This window comes from Citrus clementina, unplaced genomic scaffold, assembly GCF_000493195.1.
Source record: "Citrus clementina cultivar Clemenules unplaced genomic scaffold, Citrus_clementina_v1.0 scaffold_3, whole genome shotgun sequence".
NCBI classification, from domain to species: domain Eukaryota; kingdom Viridiplantae; phylum Streptophyta; class Magnoliopsida; order Sapindales; family Rutaceae; genus Citrus; species Citrus x clementina.
The window spans coordinates 14,154,057-14,171,794 of NW_006262339.1; the positions used below are offsets into that span (position 1 = coordinate 14,154,057).

General features: G+C 33.5%; 1 non-coding gene across 1 annotated transcript; it reads right to left on the minus strand.

The window, feature by feature from the left end:
• Positions 1-4,715: 4,715 nt before the first annotated feature.
• LOC112100464 lies at positions 4,716-4,823 on the minus strand. The gene has a single exon (XR_002906835.1). It is a non-coding gene; the product is annotated as a small nucleolar RNA R71 (small nucleolar RNA).
• Positions 4,824-17,738: the final 12,915 nt, after the last annotated feature.

Genomic DNA, 17,738 nt, shown 5'->3' on the forward strand with positions numbered 1-17,738 from the left:
AATCTTTTCAGATTGGATTGCATCAATTAGATTATTTGCCAACCCCTAGGGCCAATAGATAAAATTTTCTTAATTGTCGCTAATTAAAAAAAATTACATCCTAAAAAAGCTAAATTGCTACGAATTAAAAAATTAAAATAAAAACCCTAAATTGCTGTCATTAAAAACAAATTGCCACAATCCACATACCCACTTCATTTTTCTTATCTACAGGCCACACCCAATTTCTTTTTCATTAGCAAACACTCAATTAAACCTCTAATTTTAATTTTTGCAAGTTGCAAGACTCTGATCGACTATTCTTGAGCTCAAACATTCATGATTAGGTTAGTTTAGAAAGCAATTTCTCAATTATTTGAATATTGTATATGGTCTTTAATGGTTTTATTTCTTTTGCCTTCTTTATTGTGTGCTTATAGCTTTTTCTTTGACAGCAATTCTTTATAATTTTTTTAAATTTTTGTTATTTATTGGTTATTGCATTCCTCTGTTAGTAACTTAATGTTACAGACATTATTGATATTAATTTTTTTGGGAATAGTAATAACACGAAAACATGTTGGGAAAGGGACTCATATAAGCAGCTGCAAATTAAGCGAAAACAAACTCTTTCCCTCTCTTTATGATTAAAATATGATATGTACCACAAATAAATAAGCAAAAAATAAACCAACAAAATCCAAAGTAATAAACTAACCACAAAAGACAGATTTTTACGTGAAAACCAAAGTGGAAAAAACCACGGGACCGTAGTCTGACAACATCTTCCACTATATTAATGCGATTACAGTACAAATTCTTCTTTAGATAATACTAGAGGCTAGCAATATCAAGAATCTTAATATTTGTGACTTATAGTAATAGCATAATATTTATCTCTTTAACAAGTGAGTATATCAAATAACAGCCAATGAGATGATAAAACAAAAATCAAGGCCAGTAGGACTGCAGAGGGCGATGTTATGAATTTACCCTCTAGATTTGGGAGAAAACTGAGTAAAAATTGCCTTTTGATCGTCCAATTAAAGATTGAAACCCAAGTCCCCAAATTCGAAAAGCACGCTACTACGTCTTTCCTTCTCCTCGTTCTTTTCACGTGCAAAAGTTGCTTCAACCTCCAATTATTCTTGTTTATACAGCCATGTTTTCAAAACCTAAATTTCATGGAAAATATCATTAGCCCCTTCAAGTTTTCTTTAATCGCTTAACTACCCAAACTTATAAAATTTTGGGCTTGGGCCACCAAAATGAGATTGACAAAAAAAATCTCCCCCTCCATATCATATGGGCGACAAACCCATGCTCGCTTTTTGCATATAACTTTTCAGCTTCTCCTTAGGCAATGACTTTGTCATCATATCTAATCCATTCTTTAATGTGTGAATCTTCTCAAGCTGCAACTGTTTCTTCTCTAGCACGTCTCGTATCCAATGATACCTCACATTAATATGCTTAGATTTCAAATGATATGTTAATTTCTTTGCCAGGTGAATGGCACTCTAACTATCGCAGTACACAATATAGCTTTCTTGGTTTACGCCCAACTCTTATATTCATCCACAAGGCTTCTTTGCAATCTTCAGTAATTGCAATATACTTTGCTTCTATGGTAGACAAAGCAACACATTGGTGAAGTTTAGACTGCCATGGGGCTATTCCCCATACAAAGGTCAGCGAATATCCTGATAGGAATTTTCTTAAATCAACATCTCCTGCCATATCTGCATATGTGTAAATTTGTAACACAAGTTTGTCACCACCAAAATATAAACATGCCTTGAAAGTGCCTCTGAGATACCTAAGAATCCACTTTACTGCTATCTAGTGTTCTTTAATTGTATTAGAGAGAAACCGACCGACTACACCAACTGCATGACCAATATCTGGCCTCGTACAAACTATGACGTACATCAAATTGCCAATTGCTAAGCATTAGGAACTTCTCTCATCTCTTGCTTTTCTTTCTCACTTGTAAGACAATGCTCAGAACTCAGCTTGAAATGTCCCACAAGTGGAGAACAAACAGGTTTTGCCTTGCTCATGTTAAATCTTTTAAGAACCCTATGACATATGCTTCTTGAGATAACAATAACTTCCCAGATTTTCTATCGTGGGAAATCTTCATGCTAAGAATTTGTTTTGTTAGTCCCAAATCCTTCATTATAAAAGAATTGCTAAGCTCTGTCTTAAATGGCCGACAATCAATATATCATTCATATTATCTTGTTATAACCATCATTATCCACAAAAACATCAACTTCTTGTACCACTGTGTTGGTGCCTGTTTCAGCCCATACAAATTTTTCTTCAATTTGTGCGTAAGTTCTTCTTTACCTTTGACATTAAACCGTTTAGGTTACTTCACGTCTATTTCCTCTTCTAAGTCACCGTGCAAGAAAGATGTCTTTACATCAAGATTTTTAATCCCTAAATTCAAGCTAATTGTTAATCCTAAAACAACTCGGATAGAAGACATCTTTACCACAAGAGAAAATATTGCTTTAAAATCAACACCTTTTTTTCTAATCGAAACCCTTCACACCCAATCTAGCCTTGTGTTGAGTGTTAGAAAGTGTATATTTATAAAGGTGAAAATCATTATTTTACATTTCAAGTCTTACTAAAACTCTTAATTTTATGTATTTAAGTCTCTTGTAATTTAATTATGTGTGTTTTATTTTAATTAAGTATTTTATGTATTTTAGGGACATTATGGTCATTTCACAATAAATGAGAGATCAGACAGTAAAACGGACATCACTTTTGAACTCAGGACAATCAAAAACCTTAGGAGGAGTATAAAAGGGAAAATGACACTATTCACATGTATGATATTGTCTAAGTTACTATTCACGATACCATTCACATATACAGAACGATGACATGGCATTGACTGATAATGTGGCATTGACTAATGAGGTGTCATGATCCTATTGGACTAAATTCTTGTGTACTATTGATCGGTGACATGACAACATGTCAGTGATAAATAATTATGCGTACGGTACATGAATATACACGGAATTATTTATAACTAAACCGCATCACTATTCAAGCCGCCTCACTATTCATACCGCATCATTATTCAAACCGCGTGGTCAACTCATGTACTGTTGACCGATGACGTGGCGCAATCTTGAGCGTCCAAATTGTTTATAATTCGATGACCATGATTTACTTAATGTATCTATAAAAAAAGGGGTTTCCCCCTAATTTGACATTCTTGAATTCATTTTTGTGCTCCATTGTATGTAATTCCTTGTCCATATTATATTTTCTACGTATTTTAATAATTTCCATTTTACCCCTAGTTTAATTATGAGTAGCTAATTTTCTTTCAAGCTTGGGTTGAAGGTGAAGTTTCAACATGTGCCATATGTTTTATTTAGTAAATTTACTTTCTTTTCCCGTCTGATTTTTGTGGATGTTTTGAATTTTCGTCGACAGATAGTAATAATCTTGTCTAGATACCGCACTAATTTAACCGGCTTCCTAGTACAAGGTTATTACTATTTGGCACGATAAGCCCTTAGCACCATATTGATTAGAGTGTGGTTCATAAGGAGTGGAAACCCTCCTCATGATTTAATTGGCATTAATAAAGAATATTTAGCCTATGGTGCATGTTGATGCACATCTAGATACCAAAGTGCTTCATTTCAATAAATTTCACTTTAATTTATTCTTACCATTCTAATTTAAATTTTGGAATATTCTAAATCATTTTCACCACAAATCCAACCACCGTTATAGAAAATTAATTCTACACATAATTAAAAACCACCTTCTCGTGGGATCGACATTCGTCACCATTAATCTATTCTACAATAGATTCGTGCACTTGCGAGTTCAATAAAATTTGCACAACAAGTTTTTGACGCCGTTGCCGGGGAGATAAGTAATTTAAATTTGTAGAATTAATTTTTGTAAATAATTTCTTTTAATTGTTTTCTTTTAATTTTTTCCTTATTTAAAAAAAGAAAAAAATGAATTTACATTTTGAGCTAAGAATTTTTTTCTTTCTCTTCTTTAAAGTTCTGTAATTTAATTTTCAAGTTATTGTTCTTTGTAATTTTTTATTTATTTTGTTAATTTATTTCACGTATTTTTTTAGTGCTTTTTCATAGTAAGGTTGTAATAGCGTGATAAGGTTAGTATCATAATTTTTCCTTCTTCTTTATTTTTATTTATTTTTTTCTCACTTTTTTGTGTTATTTGCATGCTTGGTCGAAGGTCATTGTTACCTAATCTTGGGTCCATGGACTTTAAACTCGAAAAAAATACTTCGCACACACAAACACGTTGCAATTAAAAATAAAATTGAAATGGATTTGCAACAAGAACAAAAGCACCACTGGAGAGGCCATTTAAGGAGTACTTCAATCCCTCAGCTAATTTGAGCACATCATGCATAATATACCCAAATGTAGCAGTTAGGAGTTCTGAACTAAAATCTAGTGTGCTAAATTGTCTCCCAACATTCTATGGCCTAGAAAATGAGAACCCATATAATCATTTGGATGATTTTCATGCTGTTTGTCAAACTTTTAAATATGAGAATTTTTCAGGTGATGATGTTAAACTTAGACTATTCCCATTTTCTTTAAAAGATAGAGCTCGTCATGGCTTAATACATTGCCTGCTAATAGCATTACATTATGCGAACAAATAGTAACAAAATTTTTAAATAAATATTTCCTAATGTATAAAACTAATGCTATTTGCAAGGAAATCTCAGAGTTTACCCAGAGAGAAGACGAGCAGTTTTTTGAAACATGGGAGCGATTCAATGGACTACTCTTAAAGTGTCCACATCATGAGTACGAGAAATGACACCAATGCTAATACTTTTTGAAGGGACTATTGCCACATGTGGAAGAATGACTAATGGCAACAAGTTAAGGATAGCTAATGTCAAAAAGTGCATCAGAAATTTGGGATTTCTTCCAACGACAAGCAGATAATTTTTAACAACGGAGTCGATTGTTCAGGAGTACTAAAAGAATTAAAGGACTGAATGAGGTTCACATTGGCGAGTCAAGTTCAGGAATTAAAGAAGTCAAAGAGATGGTTGAAGGTCTTTCCTGACAAATAGCATCGTTAACGACTGCTAAATCAACAGAACCATATGACCATGACTCATACTCAGATCAAGCCAATACCATAGGTGTAATGAGAAAGCTATCAAATTACAACCCATACTCCAACACATATAACCCTGGATAGAGAGACCACCCTAATTTTTCATGGTCTCAAGGATTCCAATAGAATGGACCAACAGCTCCAACTCAACCAATGCAACTAATTCCTCAAGTTCCTCAAGCCTCTCAGCCACCAGTTAGACCATGCAATCAAAACCAGAATTACACTCAGCTTGGGAAGATGTATTTCAAAACTTCAAGAATCTTACTCACTCTACGATTGAGCAACAGAATCGCACAATTGATAAACTACGAAATGAGATGAGAGCAGGCTTTAACTCACAAGCCCAATCAGTTTCAAATTTCGAGAAGATGGTAGGACAACTTACTTTTTCAGTTCAAACCTTGGCGATGACTGTTGAGAAAGGCAAATTTCCAAGTCAACTAGTGCCTAATCCTAAAAGAGTGCATGAAGTATGTACCAGTTCACCACAACAGTATGGAGAGGTCAAAGTCGTTATAACCATACGAAAAGGGAAAGAAGTCGACAACAAAGTGGAGATGCCAGTGACAAAAATAAATCAAATTGTATTTGTAAATGCTGAAGACTCATTATCAGGGAAGAAAGAAGAAACCAATCCGCGAGAATACGTTCCTAAAGCTCCATTTCAAACAGGTAAGTGTTAACATCTCTTTGCTTGATGCTATAAAACAAGTGCCATCTTATGCCAAGTTTCTTAAAGACCTTTGTACTAAAAAGAGAAACATTCTCGTTCAAAAGAAGGTCTTTTTAACTGAAAATGTAAGTTCTGTACTCCAATACAAAATTCCTCTAAAATACAAAGACCCAGGCTCCCCCACTATCTCATGTAGTATAAAGAACCACACAATTGAGAATGCTTTGTTAGATTTATGAGCTAGTGTAAATCTGTTACCCTACTTAGTATTTTTGAAACTTGGACTGAGAGAATTACACCCAACTCTAGTGGTGTTACAACTTATAGATCGGTCCACCAAAATACCTCGTGGTATTATGGAGGACGTGCTTATCCAGGTAGACAAGTTTTATTTTCTTGTTGATTTCATTGTAATTAACACTCAACCAATTCAGGATTCAAGGAAGCACATCCCCATTATCCTAGGCCGACCTTTCTTAGCAACTACCGATGCTCACATTCAATGCAGGACCGGAAATATGCAGTTGTCCTTTGGCAACATGACTATAGAGCTAAACATCTTCAACATTGCCAAACAACCTCACAATGCAGATGATGAAATTGTTGATGTGGATTTAATAGAAGAAATAGTTGATAATACTTTTCTTTCAAACCTTAGTAATGATCCTTTACAAACATATTTAACTTACTTTGGTTTTGATTTTGATATTGACATATCAGTCGATGAGGTCAACGCCCTACTTGATTCAACACCATCTATGGACACTAATAAATGGATGTCAAGAGTTGAACAACTAGCACCATCAGAGATGAAACTCAACCCATCATCAGAATCAACACCGAAACTCGAGCTCAAAGCATTACATAATACTTTGGAATAAGCGTTTTTGGGAGAAGTCTGCCAATAATCATCTCATCAACCCTAAATGATGAAAAAAAAAGTAAGTTGTTGGAAGTTTTAATAGAGCACAAAGGAGTATTAGGATGGACCATAGCCGACATAAAAGATATAAACCTAGTAGACTGCATGCATTACATTCTCTTTGATGAAAATACTAAACCTACTTAAGGAAATGCAACGTTGGTTAAATCCTAATATGAAAGAAGTTGTTAGAGCTGAAGTCCTTAAACTATTACACGCGAATATCATTTACCCCATTTCTAATAGTTCATGGGTCAATCTTATGCAAGTTGTCCCCAAAAGGTCAGGAGTCACAATAGTTACAAATGCTGATAATGAATTGATACCCACTAGAGTGACCATAGTATGACGTATATGCATTGATTATAGAAAGTTGAATTCTGTCACATGTAAAGACCATTTTCCTTTACCATTTATCGATCAAATACTTGATAGATTAGCAGGCCATGAATTTTATTGCTTTCTAGATGGCTACTTAGGATATAATCATATTCTCATAGTACCAAAAGATCAAGAGAATACCACTTTCACTTGCCCTTTTGGCACTTTTGCATATAGGAGGATGCCATTTAGATTATGTAATGCACCTGCTACATTTCAACGATGCATGTTAAGTATTTTTTCTGATATGGTTAAACGATTCCTTGAAGTCTTCATGGATGACTTTTCTGTTTTTGGTGACTCATTTGATCAATGTTTACATCATCTAATACTAGTTCTGCAGAGATGTATAGAGAAAAACTTGGTCTTAAATTGGGAAAAATGTCATTTTATGGTAAAATAAGGTATTGTTCTCGATCACATCATTTCGAGTAAAGGTCTTGAGGTTGACAAAGCCAAGGTGGATGTCATTTCCAATCTTCCACCACCTAAAACAGTCAGAGAAGTAAGATCTTTCTTTGGGCATGCTGGTTTTTATTGACGTTTCATTAAAGATTTTAATAAAGTTTTTAGACCCTTATTCAATCTACTTGCTAAGGATGTATCTTTTATCTTTGATAATTCATGTCTTGTGGCATTTGAAAAACTAAAGCAGTTGTTGACATTATCACCCATTATTTAGCCCCCAAACTAAAGTTTACCATTCGAACTCATGTGAGATGCATCTGTTTATGTAGTAGAAACAGTATTAGGACAAAAAGTTGATTGAGTTCCGCATGTTATTTACTATGCTAGTATGACATTGAATGATGCACAATTGAACTATTCAACCATTGAAAAAGAAATGCTAGCAGTAGTGTTTGCATTAGAGAAATTTCGATCTTATCTCATTGGTTGTAAAATAATTGTACTCTCAGATCATGCTGCTCTTAAATATCTTCTCACAAAGAAAGATACAAAAGCTAGACTAATTCGTTGGGTGTTACTTTTACAAGAATTTGACTTGGAATTTGAATATAAGAAAGACACAGAAAATACTATGACTGACCATCTCTCTCGTCTCAATTTTGACACAATTACAGAACTATTAACATTTAATGAGTCTTTTCTAGATGAACAATTGATGAGTGTGGAAGTATTACCATGGTATGCTGATATCGTTAATTATTTTGTTACAGGTCAACTTCCAGAGCATTGGACCAAGCAAGACAAAACCAAATTTTTTTGCAGAAATAAAGAATTTATTTTGGGATGATCCTTATCTGTTCAAGTATTGTGCAGATCAAATTGTTAGACAATGTGTCCCAAAAAATAAATTTCAAAATATCCTTTCATTCTGCCATGAACAAGCTTGTGGAGGCCATTTCAGCGCTAAGAAAACAGCTACTAAAGTTTTACAATGTGGTTTCTATTGGCCAACTATATTTCGAGATACTTACACTTTTTGTTCTTTATGTGATAGGTGTCAACAAATGGGGAGCATTACACGAAGGAATATCATGCTACTAAACCTAATTTTAGTGGTCGAGATTTTTTATGTATGGGGTATCGACTTCATGGGACCCTTTTCCCTTTCTTTTGGCCATCAATACATATTGGTTATTGTTGACTACGTATCAAAATAGGTAGAAGTAATTCCATGTAAAATCAATGATCACAAGGTGGTGATAGAATTTTGAAAAGCAACATTGTTTTACGCTTTGGATTCCCTCGAACAATAATCAATGATGGTGGCACCCACTTTTACAACAAATCATTCAAAGCTCTTTTGACAAAGTATTCCATCACTTACAAAGTGGCGACCCCATATCATCCGCAAACCAGTGGCCAAGTTGAGATCTCCAATCGAGAAATAAAGCACATATTAGAAAAGACGGTGAGGCCGGATATTAAAAATTGGTCATTAAGACTCGATGATGCATTATGGGCATATAGAACGACTTTCAAGACCCCAATTGGGATGTCACCCTATAGGCTAGTGTATGGAAAAGCTTGCCACCTACCTGTGGAACTCGAGCATCATGCGTACTGGGCCATCAAGAAATTCAACTTTGACATGCAGCAAGCTAGCTCAGAAAGAAGATTACAGCTGGCAGAACTTGAAGAAATTCCCAATGATGCATATGAAAATGCCAAGATTTATAAGCAACGAATGAAAGTCTTTCGTGACAAGCAAATTATGAGAAAATCTTTCACTCTAAGTCAGAAAGTACTTTTATTCAATTCTCTCTTGCACCTGTTCCCAGGTAAGTTACGCTCTCGATGGTCTGGCCCTTTTATTGTTCACAACGGTTTTCTACATGGGGCAATTGAAATTAAGGCCCAAAGAACGGTGTCATTTTTAAAGTTAATGGTCAAAGATTAAAGCTATATCTAGAGTACCAACCATATGGAGAGGACACCGAAATAAATTTGAGTGACCCACCAAATTTGAATTGAGATTTATTTTTTTCTTTTCGGTGATTTGATTTTTTTTATCTTTACTATTCTTTTGCTAATTGAAATTATTTTTACATAAGTGTGTTTGTTTAACCATTTAGTTTTCTCTTATCATTGCTAATCATGAGTGTCTCAACTAAACAGATCCTCATGTACATTCTTAGACGACTTCAACATGTAAAATCTCATCTCAGAGGCCAGATTCGATTTTGTAAAACACATCATATTTGGGCTCTACAACCACCAGAGTTAGTATCCCATATTGAGGATTTAGAAAGACAACTCAGAGACATTGAGGGAGGTATCTTTGACATCTAATTGGAGCTTGGGGTAAATTCAATAAGAGGACGATTGTAATTTTCTTTGTGTGTTTTAGTTTGTTACTTTGTTTATGTGCTTTAGTTTGTTACCATGGTGAAGTGGCGGATAACGGTACTCCGTGACAATCAAGTCGGTTACTTCAGTTTCTCATAATAACTGATATTCTAAGATGAAGGTATGGACAGAAATGAGATTCTAGCAAAGCTTCACAATCGATTTCCTTAACTTCCTCAAAATATCCTCCTTACAATCTATAAAGCTCGGTTCGAACGCATGCAATTTCTTATGAGGAATATCATACCTGCTTACATCCGCTAGTTAATCGAGCCCATAGTACGATCGGCAGGTGAGTTACCTCCAAAATTTATTGCATACATGCTTGGTTGTGGTAAACAAAATTATGCAAGAAAACGAAGAGCTCGAAGAATTTTTGTTGCTTGTCATAAGTGTGCTAGAATGAGATGCGATAAAAAACTATGTTCTTTATGAATGGTGTCTGATAACAGGGAATATAAGATTCAATTCATTAGGGATGGCTTGAATAAAGAGTCATTGGATGATATCATTTTGTTTCTTGAAACACATCTTAGTGGATCTGTACAAGGAGCAATTCTCTAGTTATGGCCATTATTCTAGAAAGAGCATGCACGATACAATCTCGGGAATTTGATTATAAATGATCATGTTTGCCAGTTTATAAGAAAACGGGATGGGAAGCCCATCCTCGACCTATAGAGGGCATTCAAGTTGTTTCTAGATGTGAAACCGGAGGAAAATGTGAGCCACAGTCACAACTACCTGTATATATCCTTTTACTTCATTGTTGTTTTATTTCACTGTTGTTTTATCATTTGCATTATTTTCTTTAATAATTTTATTTTGTCAGAGGAAGCCAAGTGTTAGGCATCATCCTAAGAGCCCTAAAACCTTTGGGCAATTTGTTTAACTCACCGACTGAAGAAAAGTTAGTCATCTCAGGTATGCAAAAGAGAATAACTAAAATCCTAAATCATGCTGATGCTTTTATTTTCCTACCAGGAGATCTTCCAACTCTAGAGGCACTTATCACATTAGCATCTTGGGCCCATCTTAACATTCACTAGAAACTCATCGGTTTGTTAAATGTCAATAACTTTTATGATGACTTCATCGCATTTCTTAACCATGCAATAAAAAACTATTTCATTCCTTCCATAGAAAAAAAAAACTTTTTCTTTATACTCACACTGCTAATGCGCTGCTTGATCTGTTACAAGCTTATAGACCAGAGCCAGACCCCAGGACCTTTGTGTTGGAGTGTCCAAATAATGATTGTAGCAATAGCCGCAGTAAGAAGTGCAAATTAAATTTAACTCTCCGCTTGTAAATATTTTCTTCTGTGCTGCACCACCCAGGTGATGTCTTCTAAACTATACTTCTTTCCTTTAAAGCATTGAGGACAATGTTTCGTTCTGGTTGGGGGGAGAGAATAATTGACAATTGTGGAATCTTTGTTAAGTTTTTACTAATTTTTGGTTGTAGAGACTAACCATGGCTAACTTTTGGTGTTGAAGATAGCTGAATATGGAGTGTAGTGACTTTAGAAACGCATCTTCTTCGTTTAAAAAAAAAAAAAAAATTCCAGACATTTTCTTTTTCTTTATTAAGGTTTAACAATCATTTTTTTACTTCTTCTTTCTAATTTCTCCTTTATAAATATACACTTTCAAATTTTTGAGTCGAAGATGGCTGAATATGGAGTGCAGTGACTCTAGAAACGCATCTTGTTAGTTAAAAATAAAAAATCATTTTCTGTTATTTTAAGTGTAACTTTTTTAATTAGTTTTTCTGCATCATTTTCACCTTTCTGCATACATATTTTCTTTTCATGTTTAGAATAGGTAGGGGGTAGAATGTCGTTTGAACCTAAAAAAAAAAGTGTGTGATTTTTTATTTATTTTAACATTGGATGACATGATGACTTTTAAATTTTAGTGTTTGTATTATCTTTGGTCTTAAGTGATGTTACGCCATGTTTACTACTATACATGTTGATGTCAGAGACAAATATGAGTTGCTTGAAGGAATGCACATGTCATAATAAGTACCAAGTGAGTTTTTTGAGCTTATCATTTTTCTTGGAGAGTAACCCTTTTTGTCCATTCTTCATACAACTTAACAATTTATTATTGTATACACGATCTCTAGATTTCCTTTGAGTCAACCCATTTTAAAAAAAATTAGAATAAAAAAATAATAATAAAAGAAAAAAAGAAGAAGTATGTTGCTACATCTGAAGGTCCAGCTAACTAGTAGATATAGAAAATTATTTAGAGTCCTAAAAGACGATGAAAATACCATCTTTGACCCGTTTGAGCCTTTCTAACCATCCATTTTGTGAAATTTCCATAGTTAACCCTTTTGAGCTTTTAAAAAAAAATATTTTCTTTGTCAACTTATCATCTTGACCTACTCTGATTTGAAATATTACCCGATATGTTACAAGTTCCATTACCTATTCATATTTGAGAAAAAGTTAAATAAATATTTTATTCAATAAAGTTGTGCAATACAAAAAAAAACTCAAAAAAAAGAGAGAAAAAACAAACAAAAAAATCAAAAAAAAGAAAAAAAAAGATATAAATAAAACTCACCTTGTGATTTCCAAATAACTCTACTTTTTCTCAAACATATATTTGTTTTTCCTATTTTCCTCCATTTGTTAGCCATATCCCTAGCATACATTACATCCTAATAAAAGTCCTTGATTTTAGGGAGTTATAGTATGAAGTAGAAGCTAGTTATATGGGCTAAAAAGATGTAGTGATACATTAAAAAAATAAATAAATAAAGAAAAAAAGAAAAAATAAATAAATTGGGTTGACTAACTTTTGTTTAACTTAAGATCGTATTATTTCTAAACTGTGGGCATATTCCTTTCATGTTGGTGAGAGTGTGTGATAATATTTCTTTATTATTTTCTCTCAGTTTACCATTCATTGGAGTGACTATTTTTGTTGGGTTTAACTTCTTTGTGAGAGTGTCACTACTTCTAGTGAGATTTTGAGATTTGACATGTTATTCTTGAAAGTACTTGTGACAAAGTCTACTAGGTTGATTCACGTGAATAATTAATGTGGGAGTGATATTTCTTTAGACTGGAGATAATGCTTATACTTTTATTTGATTGTTATCATTAGTTTGATTGAATAAACATGATTGTTTAAAAAAAAAATTCATTTTGGGTTTAAATTTTATTTTCGCTTTAATTGCTAGGGACTAGCAATAAACTGGTTGGGGGGTGTGTTGAGTGTTAGAAAGTATATATTTATAAAGGAGAAAATTGTCATTTTACATTTCAAATCTTACTAATACCCTTACTTTTATATATTTAAATCTCTTGTGATTTAATTATGTGTGTTTTATTTTAATTAAGTATTTTATGTATTTTAGGGGTATCACGGTCATTTCACAATAAACGAGAGATCAGACAGTAAAACGGACATTACTTTTGAATTCAGGTCAGTTGAAAATCTTAGGAGGAGCATAAAAGGGAAAATGTTACAGTTCACATGTACGGTAGTGTTCACGATACTGTTCACATATACGGAACAACGACATGACATTGACCGATAATGTGGCATTGACTGATGAGGTGTCACGATCCTATTGGACTAAAATTCTTATGTACTGTTGATCGGTGAGGTGGCAGCATGTTAGTGGACCAAAAATTGTGCGTACGGTACATGCATATACGCAGAATTATTTACAACTAAACTGCGTCATTATTCAAGCCGCCTCACTGTTCATACCGTGTCACTATTCAAACCGCGTACTGTTTGACCGATGAGTGGCGCAATCCTGAGCATCCAAATTGTTTATAATCCGATGACTATGATTTACTTAATGTATCTATAAAAAGGAGGCTCCTCCCCCTAATTTGAGATCCCTTAATTCATTTTTGAGCTCCATTTTATGTAATTCCTTCTTCATCTTGTATTTTCTACATATTTTAATAAATTCTCATTTTACCCCTAGTTTAATTATGAGTAGCTAATTTTCTTTCAAGCTTGCGTTGAACATGAAGTCTCAACATGTGCCATGAGCTTTATTTGGTAAATTTACTTTCTTTTTCCCTTTAATTTTTGTGGATGTTTTGACTTTTCATCGATAGATAGTAATAATCTTGTCTAGATACCGCATTGGTATAATCGGCTTCCTAGTACAAGGTTATTACTATTTAGCACGATAAACCCTTAACACCATATTGATTAGAGTGTGGTTAATGAGGAGTTGTAACCCCCTTCATGATTTAATTGGCATTAATAAAGAATACTTAGTTCATGGTGCATGTTGATGCAGATCCAGATACCCAAGTGCTTCATTTCAATAGATTTTGCTTTAATTTATTTCCGCCATTCTAATTTAAAATTTAGAATATTCCAAATCATTTTCACCACTAATCCAACCACACTCATAGAAAATTAATTTGACACATAATTAAAAACCACCTCCTCGTGGGATCGACACTCGTCACCATTAATCTATTCTACAATAGATTCGTGCACTTGCGAGTTCAATAAAATTTGTACAAAACCTTGTATTGCTATTGTGAGTTATTTTTAGTCTTCAACCTGTAATCCCATTTGTTCTTTAGTGCCATCTTTCCTTTAGAGAGCTTTACTAAGTCATAAGTGTGGTTCTTATTTTAGGATTTCATCTTCTCTTACATGGCTTTAACCCACTCACTTTTATACTAGTGAGACATGAATTCTTTAAAACATTCTAGCTCCCTTCTATCTGTGAGCATCACATATTCATGTGGAGGATGTCTAGTGGAAGGTTGTTCTATAGTGGATCTTCTTAATTCTGGCTCAACTGGTGGTGTAAGTGGTTCTGGAGGTACTTGCTCAACTAGTTCTACTGGACCATCATTATATCCTTTCTAACTCCCCTATAATCATCATGCACTACAGGTGGAAAAATTTAAGTTGGGATAGTAAGAATATCTAGAGATGACTGAGACTTGTCACTCTTCTCTACATCACCAACTATCTAATCTTTAAAAAACACAAAATCTCTATTTTTGATCAATTTTCTTGCCATTAGATCCCATAATTTGTACCCAAATTCTTCATGCCCATAGCCTACGAAAATACATTCATTAGCTTTATCATCAAGTTTCGGTCTTTCATTCTTAAGAATGTGAATATGTGTTTCGCAACCAAACACTCTTAAGAGTTTATAAGAAACATCTTTCCATGTTTTAACTTTCTCAGGTACATCGCCATCTAATGGAGCTGAAGAAGAAAAGTTAATCAAGTCAACTGCAGTACGCATAGTCTCTGCCCAAAAAGATTTAGGAAGCTTGACATTAGAAAGCATACACTTGACCCTCTCTTTAATTGTTCTATTCATCATCTTTGCAACACCATTATGCTGAGGTGATTTGTCGAGTACTCCTCCATCTCAACCACATAAGTAATAAAAATACAAAATCTGAGGCTTTGATACCACTCTGTTGGGAAAGGACTCACACAAGTAGCTACAAATTAAGTAGAAATAAAATTCTTTCTTTTTTTGTGTGATTAAAATAGAATGTATATCACAAACAAATATGTAGAAAATAAACCAACACAATCCAAAGCAATAAACCAACCACAAAAGACACAGATTCTTACGTGAAAACCCAAAGTAGGAAAAAGCACGGGACCATTACCGTTGTCTGATATAATCTTCCATTATATTAATGAGATTATAGCACAAATTCTTGTCTGGATAATAGTAGAGGCTAACAACATCAAGAATCTCAATATTTTTTTGCTTACAATATAAGCCTAATATCTATTTCTCTAATAAGTGGGTATATCAAATAATAGCCAATGGGAGGATAAAACAAAAATCAAGGATCGGTAAAATTGTAGAGGGCGATACCAAGAACTTACCCTCCAAATTTAGGAGAAAATGGAGTTGAAATTGCGTTCCGATTGTCCAATAAAAGATTGAAACCCAAGCCCCCAAATTCTAAAAGCATGCCATTGTATCTTTCTTTCTCTCTCATCGTTTTCACGCACAAATGTTGCTACCACCTCCAATTATTCTTGTTTATATAACCACGTATTCAAAACCTAAATTTCATGGAAAATTTCATTCGCCCTTCAAGTTTTCTTTTATTGCTTAACTACTCAAACTTTTAAAACTTTAGGCTCGAGCCACCCAAATGAGATGGACCCAACAAAATATATCCAAATAATGGTAATTCAACTAACAATAAAGCCTTTTTAAAAGTTCCACATAAATAATACAAAAGGAGAAGAACATCTAAAGCATAGGGTGTCTTCACTAAATTGCCATTAAATGTATATTATGATGGAAATGAAAGGTCTATGTGTGTTTGTGGGGAAGTTTACATTAGTGAATGTACTTAGGGGATTTCTAACATGATTAAGCATATTAAAAAGTGTCCTAAGTTCAAAAGGCCACGTGATCCCTCTTAGATGATTTTAGACCACTCAGGTTCTATAGGGTTAGTTTATCCAGAATTTCATCTAGACGTCTTTCGTGAATTGTCTACAGTAATTGTGAAGCATTGGTTACCTGTTTTGAGATTCTGAATTCTGAAGTATAAAATGTTTCTAAAAATATAGCAAAAGCAGATATCCTAAAAGCTTATAATGTAGAAAGACTAGGATTAATAGATTGATTGCACTACTAATAGATACATCAGTTTGACTGCACATTTTATTGATGAAAATTGGGCTTTATAGAAAAGATTGTTGAACTTCACAATTGTTAAGTCCATTATTTATAGAGTTGGAATCTTATGACAAGTTTAGTTAAATTGGGATTTTATTTATTGCATATCTTGTAATGGAGATTAATTTATTAATTCCATAATTTAGTGAGATTCTAATTTATTAGGAATATTTGTTTCCTAATTTAATTAGATGTCTAATTTAGCAAGTCAATTAATGATGGGATTCTATAATTGGGGCATCAGATCTATTTAGAGCAAGAAGTTGGTTCAAACAGGAAGTTCATTAAATGCTCTAGATATTTCTTGAGAGACAAGCAAGACAAGAAGATCAGATTTATTCATATTCAGATTCATATGAATTATAAGAGGAAAGAAATTCTTATTTGGAAATAATCCAAGTCTTTTAAGACTTGCTATTTTTGTGAAACCTTGTGGCTATATAAAGAGAGGTATTTCACAATTGAAGCCGCACAAAATAGAGTATAAAGTAAAGAAGCAAAATTCAGTCTCCTCCCTAGAGAATCCGAATTTGGCGCATAATGTGGTGTTGATTTGTTTTCTTATCTTCTTTTCATCTCTATGGAGAGTCTATGTGGATCTTGGATCACTAGACATTGAAGAATTGAAGAATTGCTATTGATCACTTTGCAAAGTGCGTTGAGGATCGTGGATCAAGAGGGGTAGCAATTATTCAAGAGAAGCAAATTTAGTCTAAGATTGAGTAAATTGTATGGTGAAAAACCGGAAGTGAGAATCTTAAGTTTGGTAAATCCATATGTTGTAACATCTTAACTTAATAATTGCTTTTCATATGGGCGTGGCCTTGTGGATGTAGGATTGATTAATCCGAACCACGTAAAAATCTCCATGCTATTTATTTTCTGCAATTTATGTTTTTTTGAAAAATTAATATTTTTTATGCGGATGAACAATAATCATGAACAGTAAATGATATAAAAGAAACAAATAAAATAAACTTTAGAACTCAATAAGAGAGTAATTAATTTAATAATTTGAATCATTGAGCTTCGCCTTTCACTTCATCTTAGAAAATTAGCCACTCTTTATATTTAACAAACTTCTAATATATATTATAAGAAAATTACCAACACAAAACAAGA